The sequence below is a fragment of the Poecilia mexicana genome, unplaced genomic scaffold (genome assembly GCF_051168715.1).
Source record: "Poecilia mexicana isolate PSO_F unplaced genomic scaffold, ASM5116871v1 scaffold_20, whole genome shotgun sequence".
Taxonomy (NCBI): Eukaryota; Metazoa; Chordata; class Actinopteri; order Cyprinodontiformes; family Poeciliidae; genus Poecilia; species Poecilia mexicana.
In genome coordinates this window covers 10,616,269-10,620,869 of record NW_028263389.1, presented here as the reverse complement: position 1 = coordinate 10,620,869, position 4,601 = coordinate 10,616,269, and the positions used below count along the sequence as shown (strand labels likewise).

The window sequence follows — 4,601 nt, the reverse complement described above, 5'->3', positions numbered from 1 at the left end:
TTGCTTAGCCTTTACTGTGCAGAATGATCTATAGTTTGTTCACAGCCTGACAGTGTGTCTATACGCTGAATATAAGCTTACAGTCTTTCTGCCATGTTAAAGACTTCATCACTGTTGGAAAAACTCGAGACATGTTTCCCCCTTAACTTCACCATTATCAGTAAAGTTTCTTGGACACGAAGATCCTTTCTGGATCAGATACTTTCAATTTCATGACAATGTGATATTTTAACAGCTCAACAGTCCAAAATCTCTTCCTGTCCAATTTTTTATGTCATATTTCACCAACACGGGACACTAAAACAATCAGTTTTATGCTGTGGATCATCTTTATAGGAGGCCTTGTTTTTTTATCAGGGCAAAGTTGAGTTTTGAATTTTAACATGCTGTATACAGTACTGTGGCTCTTTTAAAGATAGCTAAAAATGTTGCCGTAACGTTTTGCTTAGAAGTTCTATCTTACCTGCAGTAGAAATCTGTTTTGGCGTCATCGCTTAGCGTAAATGTTGAACATCAAACCTTCCTCCTGGCTCTGATTGGCTGTTTCCTGTGTATTCCTGCAGACAGCTTGTGGCTGCAGGACCACAGGGAGGAGGCAGAGCTTGATTTTGTTCAGACTGTCTGCCTCATGTTATACTGTGATGATATAGTGACAGTTTTTAAACATATTTTTGATACATACTTACAAGTGACATACTGTAGCAATTTTCAAGTTGACATTTAATGTTTTTTAGTAATTTTTTGTAAAAAGAAAAAAAAACATTTTGTTGATCATACTGATCTGAAAAGGCAATAAAATGGATGAAACATGCAAGGGGATGAATACATTTTAAAGGCGCTGGACATAATCTTGTCTAGATTAAATGTGTAAACTCACCAGAGCAGACTACAGCAAATTCAAAAATTTCAAAGAGATACTCTTGGGAAATTTGATAAAGTCTTGTAACAATGAGCTCCTCATAAATGTAAGAAGGTGATGCAGGGGTCAAAGAGAACGGTCGCTGCACTGGGAGACTTGAATTATGTCTGCAGTGTCAGGCTGGGGTGTTTGAAGGAGTTGTAGGAAAGGAAGCTTGAAATATGGAGGAAGGTAAACACAAAGTAAAGGAATAGCACTGAATCCCATAAATGGAGGAAGAAAAGCCAACACATGGCAGACATCTTCACAATGTATTTTTATTCTACATAGTTGACAAATGTTGGTATAAAAATCAGACAGGCTGTGTAGCTACTGGCAGATTACTTGCTGTCTACTAAATCGAGATCATACAATTGTATTTGTGATATATTTTGCATTTTACCATGTGTCGTATTAATTCAGACTGTTGCTATTTGTCTAATGTCATCAATAGCTTAAGACAGTAGAAGGACAATTGTTTTCTGTCTCTCTGTGAAATCAGAACTCTGTCCCTTCCCTCTTTCATCATCTTTTGACAAATATGCAATTATATAACACAAAGTTTGCTTTAGGGAGCAGAAAAGCAGGCAACACAGTAAAAACTGCTGGGTTAAAAATAACCCAATACATAACCCAGCGCTGGGTCAAATATGGACCGACCCAACGCTGGGTTGTTTTAACCCAACTGGGTTGGGTTGAGGGTTTGACCCAGCACATTGGGTCATGGCAACTAACCAAACGTTGGGTTAAATTGACTTGTTTAAATTGGTTAAACTGACCCAAAATTGGGTTGAAATTCATAACCCAACACAAGGGTTATTATACCACTATAGTTGGGTTAAAAAAAATTATTTTAAATTTCACTATATAAAAACAGGATTAAAAGACATATGAATTTAAAGCTTCTTTTATTTCCACATGATACATATATAGAGCCAGCAATTTCATTTACAAAAGTTACAAAACATAAGTAGTTAAATCACTTCAATTCATTTGGCTACAACTCCAGAAGTATCTGTTACTCCATATTAGAAAACATTTAATGAAAAAAAGTCTGTTTTAAAGCAAACTACAAGTAAACCTTTCAGCCATTAAACAAGGAGCATTTTTAACGACACTTTAGCATTTTGCCTGTCTCCCTGCATGAGGACATACAGGTTGTCACATTTTGTAGATGCACCACCAGGTTTGTCCCAACCTGATGGAGAGAGAAGACAGAAAAAACAGGCCATTAGTGATGAACTTATATAAACAGCAAACAATTTGAGCATGATTCAGAGATGAATGTTGACTTACAGGCTGGATATCAATGAAACCCTCTGAACTTCCAGGTTGATGGATCTGAAACTCTTCTCCCAAATGTGTAAGTAGGGAGGAGAACTGGCAGCAGCTGCAGGGCTACATCATCTTGTCTGCATGGGAAACATAAGCTTGTGTTAAAATGTTAAATGTTAACAGTTTATAAACATCTCTTGAGCTTCAATACCTTAAGGGAGAAAATTCATGTTGTTGAGAAGATGGCCGCTCCTTTCTCTTCTTGGCCATACAAAAGATCTTCGTTGAGAACAAGAGAGAGAAGCACAAAAACAGGCCTTTAGTGAATTTAAAGGTAAAGGGCTACATTCTCAAAAACTAATTTCTGACTGATTCTAGTTTAACACAAAACCTCACTATTGAATGTGATGCACTTAAACAATCTGAGCATTATTCAGAGATGAAGGTTGACTTACAGGCTGGATATCAATGAAAACATCTGAATTTCCAGGTTGATGGATCTGAAACTTCTCCCAAATTAGTAAGGTGGAGCAGGAAGGGGTACTGGCAGCAGCTGCAGGACTACATCATCTTCTGTATCAAACATAAGTTAGTGTTAAAATGTTACAGTAACTAAAAAGCATGACAACATTTTAGAGAACATTTCTTCTGAGCTTCAATACCTTGAGGGAGCAGACTCATGTTCTTGGTCATGCAGAAGGTCTTCGTTGAGAACGAGGAGTTTGGGTTTCGCTTAATTCTCCTGAAGATCCTGGATGTAAAATTACAAAATCTATCAGAAAAGACAAAATCACAAATCAAACTTTAATGACTGAATTAAATCTTATAGCTGTCTCAACTGCAAATAACTTGTAATTAGCCAGCAATTTCAAATGTTCAGAGTAATTTTATGTTCCTAAAAATAAATATAGCACTTAATAAAATAAAATGACATATAATTTAATTTAGAAGTAAAACTTAACACAAACTTAGTGCTGAATAACTTTCAGCACCAACTTTAAATAAATGTATTTGTAATTAATACCGTAGTAACAATAATAATAAAATGAGCAAACATTAACATTAGATATTGTCTTAGTTTTGCTTTTAATTCGTTGCCTAAAACCAGCGGGAGTTTGAAAGCAATGTGCCGGGAGACGGTCGTTCTCTCTCGGCTTAACGAGCCGCTCCGCCCGGTCAACTGACAGAGGGCGAGACGAGCCGGCGGCTGGAGGGGAGCGATAAGTGCGAACACGTCCGAGCATGTTTGTAATTAAGCTATATGTTAATAAACCGAGCGCATAATTCAGGTTTACACAACTAATTTATCGCCTAATAACTTTGCAAAAGTTATTTTATTTTCAAAAAGCATAATATACCCACATTATTAAAGCTCTGCTCGCTCTCCTCCGCCATTACTGCTGGTGTTCGAACACGTAGCCTCAGCCCGCTAAGGATGCGCGCGCATATTGCAAAAATCAGGGGACAAACCGTCAACTACCTTTTCTTTTAAAACTAAATCGATTTTTAAAAATTTGACTATGTTAAGTTACGAACAAATATGATTGAGGTTATATTAAAAACTGAATTTAATTTACTTGACAAATTGTGCCCTTCCCCTTCATCTATTTTTTCCCCAACATCCGTATTGTAGCAACACCGAAGCTCTTTGTCAGAGGAACCTACCGTAATAAACATTTTAAATAACCATAAAAATAAATATCAAACATGTTTGAAATAAATTCAATTTATGTATAAAATTCTATAAACGTTGAAACTTTATCTTCTTTTTACTTACCATGTCTTATTTCAAAGTAGAGGAGAAGTCCGTTATGCAATGTTCACAGTCATGTTGAAAATGGAGGCTTGTGAAGAGGGGCGTGGCTTCTTCCAAGTTTCATCTTTAACCCAACCGTTTGGGTAAATCTACCCACCCAACTCCTGGCCCAACAGAAGTGTGCAAGATGTAGACTTCCGATAAATTTCTGACCCAACTCATGAGTTATGAATTTTGACCCAATATTTGGTCAAACTAACCCAACCTATGACCCAACAGCTTCAACCCAGAAATTGGGTTATGAAAATAACCCAGCATTTTTTACTGTGAAGGTTTTGAAATACGGCTGTTTTCTATTGCCCCGCCATGTCAGAGAGAAAAGTGCCTACTGTCAAGATTAAATCTCTGTTTTGCATCTTTAGACGGTACTCTTCTGTTTAAGATCAATAAAGACACATTATGACAAAAGGTCTTGCCGTTATCATGGCCATGTGCAGCGTTTTTGGGAACACAGACAGCTTGTGCAGCAGCGGCAGCCTCTCTTGATGAGTCCCCCGTAGCACTTTGATATTCAAGGGGAAGCAGGGACAGGAAATGTGCATTGGCTTTGGGGAGGCCAGGATGCATTGCTCACACTCGCTGCTGAACAAACCAGAGGTGAAATCCAGCAGC

At 37.5% G+C, this 4,601-nt stretch overlaps 1 long non-coding RNA gene across 4 annotated transcripts; it reads right to left on the bottom strand.

Moving 5' to 3' along the window:
- Positions 1-1,789: 1,789 nt before the first annotated feature.
- LOC148153378 (uncharacterized) lies at positions 1,790-4,248 on the bottom strand. 4 transcript variants are annotated; one of them, XR_015761679.1, is made up of 6 exons: positions 3,951-4,248; positions 2,836-2,924; positions 2,629-2,746; positions 2,385-2,452; positions 2,195-2,310; positions 1,790-2,096 (listed from the first exon to the last, which is right to left on the bottom strand). It is a non-coding gene; the product is annotated as an uncharacterized LOC148153378 (long non-coding RNA). The 4 variants fall into 4 exon arrangements; XR_015761677.1 differs by lacking the exon at positions 3,951-4,248 and adding an exon at positions 3,536-3,941 and having other exon boundaries at positions 2,836-2,945; XR_015761678.1 differs by lacking the exon at positions 3,951-4,248 and adding an exon at positions 3,536-3,940.
- Between the last annotated feature and the right edge of the window lie 353 nt (positions 4,249-4,601).